Source organism: Strix uralensis, chromosome 5 (assembly GCF_047716275.1).
Source record: "Strix uralensis isolate ZFMK-TIS-50842 chromosome 5, bStrUra1, whole genome shotgun sequence".
In the NCBI taxonomy this organism is placed as follows: Eukaryota; Metazoa; Chordata; class Aves; order Strigiformes; family Strigidae; genus Strix; species Strix uralensis.
The window spans coordinates 15599453-15613557 of record NC_133976.1 but is presented as its reverse complement, the minus strand read 5'-3'; positions in this window follow the sequence as shown (position 1 = coordinate 15613557).

Below are 14105 nucleotides of genomic sequence, written 5' to 3'. Positions count from 1 at the left end.
AGATCTGCTCCAGTCCTGATTTTATCTGAATGACTAAAAAACGCTGGCACCTTATTTTCTGGCAGGGATTGTGCTCAGGAGCCTCTGTTGTTTATCACCAGCCATCTTGTGAGAGTCATGGTGGCTCCAGTCCTTGTCCTCCAGAGCTGTCACTGCTGGAACCAGCGGGAGGCCACTGGATCCTTGGGATGCATATAGCAGGGTTACTGTCTAACCAATGGCAGATGGTTTGGCTCTTAAAGATGCTGGGCATGTCTCAGCAGTAGGATCCTCTCAAATTAAATCGCAGCTGTCCAGAGTACACTTGGTTTTTATGCAGCTGGCTTTCCTAGCAGCTTATCCAATCTGGGAACCACTGAAGAGCAAAGGTATGCCCCTGCCTGTGGCACAACACTCTTCCTGAGCTTGGAAGATGCTAATGCCACTCAGCTATTAAAATGAAATTTTCCTTACAGGGTGGGGCAAGCACTTAAATAACTTGAGTGGATTTATGAAAGCCTTTTGACTAAGTGTTACAAGCATTTCAGGAACTGAAAAATTGCTTAGGTCACCACTACCTTGGGATCTCCCAGATTTTATGCCAGGGCCATACATAAACACGCATGTAGAGTGTATAGTACATTCAACATGTATGTACGTAATTTGGTTCCCATTGTCACTGTATCTGAGCATCTGCTATTGTACTTTTGAGAAGGTAAACACTATTATACCTGTTTACGAAGAGTGAACTGAGACATGAGGAACCCAGTGCCCTGATGAGTACCTGACTCCTCCCTGTCTCTTGCTGAAAGTCTGCTGGGAGTTAGATAAGAAAATGCTTTTTGGGTTGTGCAGTTTAATTACTTGTCTGGGGGCACAGAGGACAGCTACAAAGAATTGGACCTAGATTTCAAACTAGCACCTTATGCACCAGACCATCCTCCTTCCCCCTCCCATGGAGGTAGAATTATAATGTTCACGTAAGAGAAACAAGTTGCTGTCTTTGGCAAGTACTGATATTCTTGATTGAGTAGTTTCTCTGGTTTCATAGTTTAATTCAAATCTAAATATGAATCCAATTATTTCTTAGCATCTTAGGAATGTGATTTTTCTACTACTGTGAGTTTTGAGTTGTCACTGCTTTGAAATATTTTAAGTTAGAATTCTTAGACATTACACATGTTTATACCTGTCACATTGTATTCTCCCACTTGCTTTTGAAAAGAAGGATTCATTAATTTGTTTTTTTCTCATGGAAAAATATATTTTCTCTTTCTAGAATTACATTGAAATAGAGAATCAAAATTGAGCCTTCATGCTTTTTTTCAGTAAATTGAACTATTTTTCTCTCAATACTTTGTGTTGACTTATATTTAATGCATGCCATTGTCATTTCCAAGGCTTTCATTTTGCAGGGAATTTAGATGCACAGCCTTGGTCCTTTGAATGTAACACATCATATTTCTACAAACCTTGGTTTGCTTTCTCTTAATTCCTCTGTTCTTCAGAGGTGTGTTTTCCTGTATTTGAGAATACTTTTCATTACTTCGTGGATTCCAGCTTAAAATTACATTCCTTCCCAACACCAGCTGGCTTCATGAATTCTCTTTGAAATGTGAGCCTGTATGCAAGTGTATGAGTGACACATGACAGGTAAAATGCATTCTCCTTAGGGATGACTCTTAGTATTTGGGTACCTACAGGTCAGGCGTTTGCCCTTTGAGTGTGAAATGGAGAACCCTTCACTCTGTTGGGTGCCCATGGATGTGCAAGGCGTGCGGCCTTTCCAGGGCATGTGAGAGCCCACAGTCTCAGGATGGGACCCCAAATGGTCAATGCTCCCGGCAAGCCTTCGAGACCTGCTACACTGAGAGCAAGGCAAGACCTAAACACCACTCCTCAGGCAGCTCAGCCAGGGCTGTGGGCAGGCACAGCCTCTCCTCCAGAGAGGACTCGTCAGGGTGGATGCTCAAGAACTTTTCCTTCACAGAACCAAGCAGTACTCACTCCTTTAAAACTGGGCTGGGGGGAAAGATGGCCCATGTGCCCCCCTTCTCCTTGCATGATAGTTTGAGTTTTTCTAAATGCAACAAATTAGCAATTTCTAGTTGTACTGCAGGGCAAATTTGATGGCACTAATCATCTGTGAACACACAAAAACTTTTGCATTTTTGTTTGAGAGCAAGCATTTCTTAGGGATATGCTGGCATTTCTTTCTAAGTATATTAAGTTAATCATTCCTGATTATTTTTTTTCTCTGTACATTCCTACCTAACCCATCTACTATTGCATGCAGTCTGTCTCTGTTTCCTTCTCTTTCCTTTTGTATCACCTTTCCAGAATTCCTCAGTCATCTGTTGAAATTGTGATCTATTATCCATGCCTGTGATTTCTAAAACTAATAGAGGAACTAGTCAAGAATAGAAAGATGTGCAAACTAGCATCTTACTGTGACTTACTGCTACAGTCCCTCCAACTTCTTACCAGACAAGGTGATTCAGGAGCTGTGATTCAGAGAGTAACCAGTACTTTCGTAGCAAACATCTGCCCTCTGGGTTGGTTTTTTGTTTGCTTGTTTGTTCATAGATTTTCTATGTGAGGTTTGAATGGTGTTTCCTGATGGGGTCTTCAGATGCAAATCTGAAATGTCAGCACATAAACAGGATGACTGCAGCAATTTCAGGCCTATCAGCCTGACTCTGGGAATGTATCTAGAAAAAAATCCCTACTAAGGTGCACTTCCAAAGGGGAAGGTACTTGAGGTACTTGTGTCCACAACTGCAAAAATTACTCCCCTCCCAAGCCTACCCGGGAGGTACCACAGATACCGCCATCCCTGACCTGCAAGGTCTGTCTGCATGTAAATTTGCAGGTCCGTTCAGCTCTCTGTCTTGGTGCCTAGTTCTTGCACCTTCCTGGGGAGGATTTGCCCACATCCATTGGACAGTCCAGTCCGGTTGGCACTTCTGAGACTAAATCCTTCTTACTTTGGCCCTCCTAGTGATGCTTCACAAATCCTCATGAAATTACTTGGTCACTTAGCAGCCAGGTTCTTAAAGCAGTGAGCTGGGTTGACACTGGCCAGCAGCCAAGCACCCACACAGCTGTTCACTCACTCCCCCTTCCCTGAGCAGGATGGGGGAAGAGAATAGGAAGAACAAAAGCAAGAAAACTGTGGGTTGAGATAAAAGCAGTTTAATAGCTGAAGAAATGAGGAAAAAAACCCACAAGTGAAGGAAAGGAAATCACTTACCACCTCCCACAAACAGACCAATGCCCAGTTGAGCAACAACCACCTTAGAAGCCCCAAACCTCCCCTTTTAATTCCTCTCCCCCGTTTTATTGCTGACATGATATTTTACAGTATGGAATATTCCTTTGGCCAGTTCAGGTCAGCTGTCCTGGCTGTGAGTCCTCCCAGCCTCTTGCCCACTGCCAGCCTACTTGTTGTGGGGGCAGAGTGGGGAAGAAAGAAAGCCTTGATGCTGTGCAAGAAATGTTCAGTGATAGCTAAAACATTGGTGTGCTATCCACACTGGTTTAGCCACAAATCCAAAATGAAGCACCATATAGATGGCTATGAAGAAAGTTCCAACCAGACCCAGTCCAAGTGCCTACCCAGGAGGGACAAGGGGGATCACATCCTGCTCCACATGCTTGTTCCTGCACTTTATCCCAAGACTTGGCAGGCTATCACACAGGGCCAGCCCAGGCAATAAGGAGAAGGAACTGGGGTTCCTCTGCCCAGGTGAGTGCAAGGACCATCAGATCAGTGATGTCCACTTGTGTCCCCGGTCTTCTGACATCCTCTGATGCCATTAGACAGCTTCAGTGTGAGGGCACATCCCCAGCCTGGCAGCAGGCTCCTGGGGGTCACCCTGGCTCCTGGAAGATGTGCTTTCAAATCCTCTCTGGGACAAGAGGGAATTCAATTCACCATGTTTGCCTTAGATAAAAGAGGTCAGTAATCATCATTTCTGCATTTAATGAGATGCCTGATGCTGTGGGTGTGTGCTACCTTCATTATGAAAGTACTGGATCAAGTCATCCCCCAGGTTGCCCAGACTGGAGCCATGTCTGCACCTTGGCTGGGACATGGTCACTGAGCAGCTTCTCCTGAGACCCTGGGGTAGCTCCAGCCTTGCCTGGGGGTGCAGCTGGAGACCCTGAGAAATTTTAAAACTAGTATTTATGTGCCTCAGCATGTCTCTGAGCAGAATTTTTCAGACTCATGGATGTGAACAGAGGTGGAGCTTCAGATTATAGCTCCTCCAGCTGACTTGGTCTGTGATGCCACTTCTCTGATCCCTCCCCAGTGCCATGGCACATCACCCATGCTCACAAACATTCCTTCAGAAAACGTATGAAAACCCAGCGGTCCATTTCTTTCTGTTCTTTCTTTAAATATCCACCATGACCTCCAGGCTTTAAGCAGCTAGGACCCTAAAAACATGTGTTCATCTGAGTGCTCTATTAAAGACAATAAACAAGACATAGGGAAGCTTTCAACTTGAAATTAAGTGTGTAGTTATAACTGCCTTAGTTCTTTTCTGGATCTCTTGGTGCTTCAGAATGAATCTGAGCATCCTGTATCCACAAGGATAACAAAGACAATCTACATGCACTTTAATTGTTGCCAACAGTACTATGATCTAACTGTCATGGAATCAACACTCAAACAAAAATCCTAACATCAGGAAATCAGCTTTGTTGTTTGTAATACTTTCTGTTACAACTATAATGAGGCAGAGAGGCAAGGAGGAGGTCTGAAGCCAGAGGTATTTCACAGACTATCAAATCGGAAGATGGAGCCAGATCCGTCCACATAAATATTTATATTAGAGAGAAAAATCTGCAGCAAATTCTTGGCTGATGTGAGGAGTTTTCAGCTGATGTGAATTTTTATAGTTTGTCCTTTCCAGCAGGGCTGTGACAATTCACATCAGCAGAGGAGCTGCTACTCTATAATTAGTCAAATCCTTGCAACAGGGACTGCTGTCACCTTCCCATCAACCCTGCTCTCCACACATGACTGCTATTTAACCAGTCGCAAAAGCACCACTTATCAGAGCATCTCGACAGTGCACTGAACAAAAGAATATCTGGAACTCAGGCTTGTTGTCAGACAGGCAGAGCTGCAGACTACAACAGCATTAATTTGGGATCTTTAGTTATATTAGAAGATCAAAGATCAGCAGATCAAAGGAGACAGTTGGACTGAAGTTGCTCCTGAGCTGTCATCTCTGGGTTACAGCAAAAGAGGCAGCGTGGGGAAAAGGGGAGAGCACAAGTCTCTGCTTCTGCTTGCAGTCTGGGTCACTCCCGCATGTGTCCAGGTCTGTGAAATTGGCTTTTACCCTGAGCGGTACATCTAGCAAAGCCACCTGTTAATACAGACAAGATAACAAGGATTACCGGGGTGGTGAGGTCTTGGCCAAATGCCCTCCATCACCTTTTTCCTGGGGCAGTGGGTGGTAAGGACAAGCTCTCCCAGCCTCACTGCGACGCAGGAGAGCTTGGCTTGATCTGCACAGCTCTGAGCAGTAGTTGGTAAGCCAGCAGCCCTGTCCTGCCTGCTGCAGCCTGGTGGAAAAATAGGCCAGAAGGGGCTTTCCTGGGGGTTGCACAAGCCCATCAAATGCCCAGACAATGCCAGAGCTTAACTGGAGGAAAGTGCTTACAGTATTAGAGAAAGACACGGACAAGGCAAGTAATTAGAAACTGGAAACCAACGCCACATTTCACTGCATAAAGTTAACATAAAGCTCATTCCCAATGCATGTGCAATCCTCATTATTCAAGAAAAAGCAGAGACTCACCTTCACTGAGGATGACCCTCCAGCTTATCTCCTAAATCACAAACCCACATCTGGGCTTGCAGCAGTGCCTGTGGCTAATCCACGAGGGTTTCCCTGATCTGGCAACATCCATACAAAGAGCGTGACTGGACACTGTGGACAGGAGCTGGGCTCTGCCTGGCATCCCTTAGCTTGACTTCTGGCATGAGCTTGCTGGGACTGTGGTCTGCCATCACCAGTGCCCTGATCAGATTGTTCAGCAAGGATCGCGGTGCCCTACTCCAGCATTTCCAGACTGATCTGTGTTGTGCAGCCCCATGCAGCCCCTTTGCAGACCAGGGGTTTAGCTGGTCATCTCGTCCTCCTCACCAGGCCCCAGGGAAGGTTGTTTCTTCAGGAGATGAGTGCTATTTCAAAGAGATGCCACCCTTCAGGAAAACCATGAGAGTGGGTGTTTTGTCTTCAGGAGTGACTTTTCCCAAGGCTTTTGCAGCAGCACTGCCTGCGTGGGCTCCCACACCAGCCTGCTCTCTGGAGCAACCCAGGCTGATGCTTTTTTTGGCAGCTTATACAGAATTTGATTGCTTTTGCTCTGGACTGTGACTGTACATTTCTACTTCTGGCCCAGAGGATTTGCAGAGTCAGGGCAACCCCTGGGACACTCTGTCCTAAGGGATGTCTGCATACAGCATCCACATCTTCTACCTGGAAGCTGCCCTGGCCACCTCTCCAGTTAAATGCATGAACCTTGCAAAGAAGAGAACCTCAAGGTGCTGTCACGCACCGGTACAGATCACAGAATTATTATTTGAGCACCACCAACTTCCTAAAAACAGAGTAAAGGGTAGGAAACAGAATAAAGGGTAGGAAACATTTCCCTTGGCATCACAGCAATATGAAGAGGGGCATCTCCCATTACTCTCCTCTCTTACTCCACCTTCTCACAACACTTCTGCAACTGGTTCTTAGGCAAATAGGTATTACCTTACCCTTAAGCAAACACCACTCACTTTATGAAAGAGTAATTGAAAAGGTAAATTGCTTTCTGACTACAGCTTTACACCGCTCCCCCCCCCCCCCCCCCCCCCCCGCCCCACATAATTTGATTGTGGAAGATCCGGAAAATTGCAAACAGAATTTCCAGACTATTTTTAGAAAGGATTACATATGTGTGTGGAATATGTGGGTGTGTTTGTTTATACATATGAATGTATATATGTTTTGCTTATTGTCTTTTATGTATGTATGTATACAGAGAGAGAGGACAGCAAAACAGGTGGGGATTGGCTTTCATCAGCCCTGTCCATGAAGCAAGCTGTGTCCTGCTTCAATCCAGCTGCCTCCATGCCCATGTGCAGTGCTGCCGCAGGCTGCTGTCACACGCGTGGTTCTCCCGCTTGCTGGTGGGATGCAGATGTTGTAGCAGCCTCAGCTCATGCCACCACTTCTCCACATACCCTCAGATGTGCTGTGCAGCCCAGCACAGCCTGCGCAGCAGATGCAGCCTGCCCAGGAATCTCCTCCTTCACCAGGGAGATGTGCAGACCCAAAGCAGGGCAGATGTGGGGCTTTACTCAGCCCCTGTGCTCTCTGCCCTGGGGATGGAAAGGAGCATTAGCCCACAGGCTGTGCCTCTCTCATGCCCATGGGACCACTCCTCTCACACACAATGAAGGCATCAACATCTTCCCACCATTGCTACTGTATTTCCACACCCATTCTGAGTATGAACAAGCAACTGCTGGGCAAAAGTAGGATCTCAGTTGCTCTGTGGCTCTCAACACCTGACTGCAGTCATCAACGTTGCCATCAGTGCCCACAGTGACCATATCACCATGATCCCCACCTGCAGCCCAGTCTGGTCAGCCCTCTGCCAAGCAACAGCTTTGAACGTGCAAGACCGGTGCCAGGCCTTTCTGGGGTCTGGAAGACACCAGTGCACTGTCAAGGTGTCCAGTCCCAGCCTTTGGTACCCTGCTGGATTTGCTCCTGGGTGCAGTGGCGACTGGTTGGGGCAGTTCCTGTCTGGGGGACAGGATGAAAGATCCCCATGGGTCACAGCCACAATAGCTGTACATCTGTACCACACCATTCCTCTGCCCTGCAAGGTCCACCAGGCTGGGATGGGGATATGGGGATCATCACAGGTTGCCCACAATGATGAAGAACTGCTGGGAGTTCATCTGGCTTCAAAAGCTTCACCACATCCATCCCGAGTGGTCTCCTATTGGACATCACCAAGGACCCTGCTGGGCACCCTTCTGCGACCCTGCCCAGACCCCATTGTGGGAACAGGGTGCTCACAAGCTGGGGAGGCCACCAGGATGTGGCCAGAGCATGGGTGCTTGTTAGCTGGGGTACATGGAAGGCTAGGAGTCTGTTTTGTGCCTACAACTTCAGTGGAGGCTGCTGTGTGAAGGGATGCAGGAGGAAACAGGGAATGGCTGTGGTGGCTGTGGCTGGCTGCACCACCAGGCTGACCAGCAATCTGGACAGAATGGCTGCCAGTGAGAAAGCCCTAGGACCACTAGATGTAACTAGGGATTTTGGCAGCCCCAGGCCATGGCATCCTTGATTTGGGGTCTGCAGGGCAGGGCTGAGCTGCATTTCATGGTGATGGGGGCTGGAATGGGGTTCTGGGCTGTGGGCAGGGCAGGTGGGAAAGGATGAGCCTATGGTGCCTTCCTGCTGCCTGCCATCTCAGAGGCATTCATGGTTCTGACCCACTGCATCAGACAAGGCCTGTCAGACCTTAAAAAGTTCCAGATTTTTCTTGATCTGATTATTTTAGGCTTGTCACATATGGTATGAGTTGTGCTGCTCCTCAAGTCTCAGCAGTGGCTTGTCTGAGCTTTGGATGAGAGCTCAGTTCATCAGAAACTTGGTGCTTCTGGTCCCCTTAATTACCAACCTGTCAGTCTCCAATAACATTGGAAGAATTGGTACAGTGATCCACTAATAAATAATTAAAGGAAGGTAAAAGGATTAGTGTTGCATAACCAAGATTTCTAAAAGATATTACATTCTCATTTTAAAAGTAATGTTAGATTAGTTTGAGAAGTTTTTGTTGATAAACATGATGTAGTTATAGCAATACACTTAGACTTGTGTAAGGAAGCTTGCCTAATCTTAACTTGTATTATGACTGAGATAAAAGATAAGACAAAATTGACACCAGATCTTTGTCTTTTTCATGAGACATCCGGAAGAAAACAACCATTATTGACAATGTTGGGAGAACTGGTAAAAATACGGGCACAAGCAAATAATGTGCATTTCAGTTTGGTAAAAAACAGGATAATATATCTAGGAATAAAAAAATACAGGCCATGTTTGCCTAATAAGATGTTCTGCCTTGCAGTGCAGTAATTCTGGAAGACATTAGGGCTCACTGATAGATAATCAGTTGTAATGAAATTGGAATATGATGTTGGGACCTTCAGAGTCAATGCTGTTCTTGAATGTAGTTCCCAGCTTGTCACTGAACAGGAGCTCAGTAAGGTTTGTTGCCTCTGCATTTGGCATGGGTGCAGCTGGAATATGATGTCCAGTCCTGGACTTCACACTCCAAGAGGGATATAAAAAAAAATCAGAGAAAGTTCAGCACAGACCAATACTGTCTGAAGGCCTGAAGAACCTCTTACAGGAGACACAAAGCCTACTTACCTTCTGCCAGAGGGTTTTGATGTTACAGATAAGGATACAACAGCCTTCTGTATTTACTTGATAGATAAGTTTAAGTGAGAAATATGATATAATTACTTTCACTAATGAAGATGATGATTGTCATAGATTTGTCATCCCTGGAGAAATTTTCGGTCAATGTTTCTCTGAAGGATATCCTCAAATTCAGCTGTAGTTACTGGAACTGAACCAAGGACTAATTTGGGGGAATTAGGTAAGGACTCAGACAAATGATCTCAATTGTTCTTCCTGGTCTGATGGTTAGAGGTATCACACATCTCAGCCCTATGCAAATCTGAAAATCAGAGTTTGAGTTCAGTATCTTTTCATGACCTGCTGTACAATGTTCAACATCTTGGCAAATGCTAGGAAGAAACAAAATTTGTGCTAGTGACTGCAGGGCAGCCAATACACTCCTCCTTCTCTTTGGGGAGATTCAGTGCTCGTGGTACCTGCTGTGCCCCAGCTGCTGGCTCTGTGGATCTCAATATGTACCTAAGCAGCTGAACAGACTTTTATGTCTTATTTAAGACATATGAGATGTAAACTATAGAATCTCGTTCCTTATTTACTTCTGTGAACCCTATTCTAATCTCTAAGCCTATGTAGTGGAATTGCAGAGTGAATCATGACTGGTAAATTTGCACAAAGCCACCTGTGTGAATACCTGTCTCCCGGTGCTGTGAAGCTGTGACAAAGGGATACCTGGAGCATGCAGTCCTGATCCTCCTTCTCCAGGGTCTTAAGCTGGCATGAGGGGCATCTCCACTCGCTTTGGGGGGGAACTCTGCCAACGGCAAGTCTCTGACAGAAAGCTGGACAGGAGACCAGATCTAGCAGCCAGTGACAATGCCTAGGGCTAGCTGACAAATCTGGCTATGTGTGCTAAGCTCTTGCTCCAGCACATCACACTGGCTATCGGTGCAGTACCCATTGCCATTAGCCAATGAATGCTCACACTTTTACTTCATCCCTTGTAAATGTGGGTTTTATCATAGATGTGAAGCTCTAGTCTTTGAAGTTTCTCATGGGTTAGGAGTGGCTTTAAGGCAAAGCTTTGTGATCATCACCTGCTTCAACCTTGGGCTGCCAAATCACCAGCAGTGTCTGTTGGTACTTGCAGCCTTGTAGTAACAGTTTACCTGGTAGACTGTAAACAAACATTTCCCAAGAAAATGGTGTGCAGCTCTGCACAGCATGCACAGACAGTCTGGCTGCATTACTGTGTCCTTCTCATGACTCCCTGGAAACTCCAGTACCACTGGAATTTAAAATAATGCTGTGATTATGTGTGTATGTGTGTGTGTGTGTGCACATAGACAGATACTCATATGCATATAAGGAAAGCTGTAGATATAAAATATATATACTAAAGACTACATATAATATATATGACATGTAAATAATGTAATTATGAAGCAATACAGTGTATTTATATAAGCATATATATGCACACATATATATAAACATGCGTGTCTTTATGGAGAGAGTGAGAGTCTGTGAGTAGGAGCGTACAACCACTGCACACATGCCTATCACTTTTTCTTAGCACCTTCAGCCTGGTGTGAATCCAGAGATGATAAAGGGCACTCAGCCGATAGCTCAGGCATGGAAGCTTCTCATTCTGCCCAGCTCAATGTTGTCAACAGCCTTGTGAGCTGCTTAATCCTGTCCTTTTGATGCACAGCAATTTAGCCTGGATGGACCCATTTCTAGTGTGATAAGATGCTGAGGTTGGCTGAGACTAAAAACTAACCTTGGGGCTAGATTTGCACAACCACTCTAGACATAGGAGCTTTCTTTTCTGCAAGGACTGACTCTGCAGTCACTTCAAATCCATTTTTTCCTTTTAATTATTCTTTTGAGAAGACTAAAGCTTTGAAGAATTTTTAAAATGAGGAGCTAAAACTAAAAATCTGCCACTCTGTGACTGTGTTTAACAAAATTCTCTATTTTGACTGGGAATGTTAATTTAAAAGCAAACAGCCAAGAGCACAAGGCATTTCTGATTATTCTGTGCTGTTACAGGTAAGAAGGTTCAGGAACAAGAACAACAAACCAGATGTCATCGCTATTACTTGAAACTCCTCTTTCAAAGGTCACAGATGTTAGGAGTCTGGATCAGTGAGAAATGCTAGCTGCTTCTACAGGCTTCTTGCTTCTTTATTCTTTCATTAGGACTGTATATTCAAATACAGCAGTATTTCCTTTCCCAAATCAGACCATTAAAGGTCTGTAAATATATATGTTCATCCCATTTCTGGTTTTGGATTTCATCATCACTTTTAGTAAGGTGCAAAATTTATTTTTGCAGTGCAATTCTATGAAATCCCAGAGTTATTTTTCCAAGGCTTTTTATCCTGTGTTTGAAAAAATAAAATCTATTAGATGTGAACTGTTTTAGTTACATGGCTTGGTTTGTTGACTACATGATAGCAATAAAGTTGGCAAAGCTTTACCTGACAAACTTAAAAATCTTTACTGTCTCATTCTTCACATTGCAGCAAACATCAGATCCCACCTTAAAAGCAGAATTAAAAAGCAGGTCTTTGGGGGACATCTGATGCTTTATTTTGTATCTTACACCACACTGCAAATTGCACCTTCAAATCACTTCTTGACTTGTACAAACAAGGAAAAACAAGGCATATACAGCTGCATGTGTAAAAAGGCACCTGAGATAGTTTTGTAAGTCGTCCTTGACTGGTCTTAAGAGACTTGTGTAGTACAAGCTATTTTTAACTTTCTCTTACTGTGTAAGGATGAACACTGCAAGAGCAGACAAGTAAGTGTCTTCTCTGCAAGACTCATGCCTGCTTGCGTAGGTGCACCTGCTGGAGCCATCCTTTTGTAAGGCAGGCACAAGGGATGCAGAGATATTTTTAGTCTTTGTATATATATATTTTCCTCTTCTAATCCATGAAGGACAGCATTCTGGGACAAGGACTACGTCATACAATGAGTCACAAAAATTGCCTGTAGGACAGTTTATTGTTTCCAGCCAGCACACAGCTTGCCAGGGTGCAGACATGCTTTGCTTCCTGTCAGTTCTCAGCAGCTCAGCCCTCAGTTCATAGTGAACACTCTCTCCCTGGTATTTCAGCAGAAATGTTCGTCAGACATGCTTTCTCCCACTGTCATTTCACAAGACCCTCTTCAGTTCCTGTGCCAGGGATTCAACCTTCCTGTTAAAGGTATTGCCAAAGTGATATTTCTGTGATATTCCACTTCCATTACGTCTACCCCAGCTCGGGGCAGGAGTCACCCCACAGTCACAGCGGGTGTTCAGCGCCAGCCTCTCTGATTAGCATTTCCCAGGTTGCAGACCAGGTTTGCTTGTCTATACTTTGGTGCTGTCCTCAAGGCTTTCTCCCCAGGGCAGCTCAGGCTCTGGAGAAGGAGCATGTCACACACAAAGCTGTCCCTAGTAGCTACCCTATCGTCTTTCCCTCTGCAGCCAGGTTGGTGCTGGACTGCCAGTGCACACAAAGGTCAGAGGAGGATTTGACACAATGTCCCAATGCCCAATAACTGGCTTAAGCAGGGCAGTTATCCCTCTATCCATGGTACTCCTACAACTGTTGTCCTTATTCCCTCCAGTCCCTGTCTCCTCCAGCCAACAGACATTTTCACTCAGCCCATCAAATCTCTCCAGTGGATGTTAAATTCCCTTTTTTCTGGTTTCTCAGACTATGTTATTGTGGGTGGAAAATGATCTTTTATTTCTCCTTCTGCCCTCTCCAGTTGTATTTCTTTCCAGTCGCTCCTTTTGGTGGCCAAGTTGCAATTCAGGGCTTATTAGCTTCCTCTTCTCTTCTTGTCTTGCACCTGTCTGCAAAAGTACTTCATCTGATTTAAACCATTCTTGAAGGTACTGATTTTGCCTGCAAAGAAGATGCCAAGTGAGACTTCTGCACAGCTTATGTCAGAATGTGATTTAAATAATGGCTGCCATCCCTTGGCACCAGGTGATGCTTCATGGGACTGAGCTTTCAAATGCAGAGCTTGGAAGGATGAAATATAGCACTAACCTTTAAGGCTTCTCCAGAAACTCAAAATGTGGCACTGATCAAATGTCAAGAGCAGTGCTCAGATATTTTATCTCAGCTACATGAATTGAAAACCCAAGCACTTTGCTACATGTGTTAATTGGCAATGTATCACTGAATCAAATCATTATGTAATGATTATTACTTATGCATTATTCTCCTGATTCTCCATATGCATACTGTTAGGTGTTATCATTTTAAAGTTAATGACATTTATTTGAAAATATGATGAGGGATATGTGCATGCCTGTAGTACATGGCATTGGACTCAGCCATTTGAGAGTGAGTAAACAGAAAAATGGAAAAACTTGATTTAAAAATACTTTGAAATGTTTCTCTTCTGAGAAACTCTGAATCAATCAAAGCAGTCAAAGGGATAAGGAGCCACATTCAGGGCCTGCTTCAAGAACTCTTCAAGACCAGGGTCAAAAGCCACACTCCTTTGGCACTGAGCTATACTGAGCTTGATAAGGTCAGGGAAGAGATCGTATATCACACTGTGGGAAAAATGAACTTGATGATCAGAAGGTGTCTGTGTTTCTGAATGTTTGTATCGAGTATGAATGCATAATCAGATTATCAACCCTTATATGGT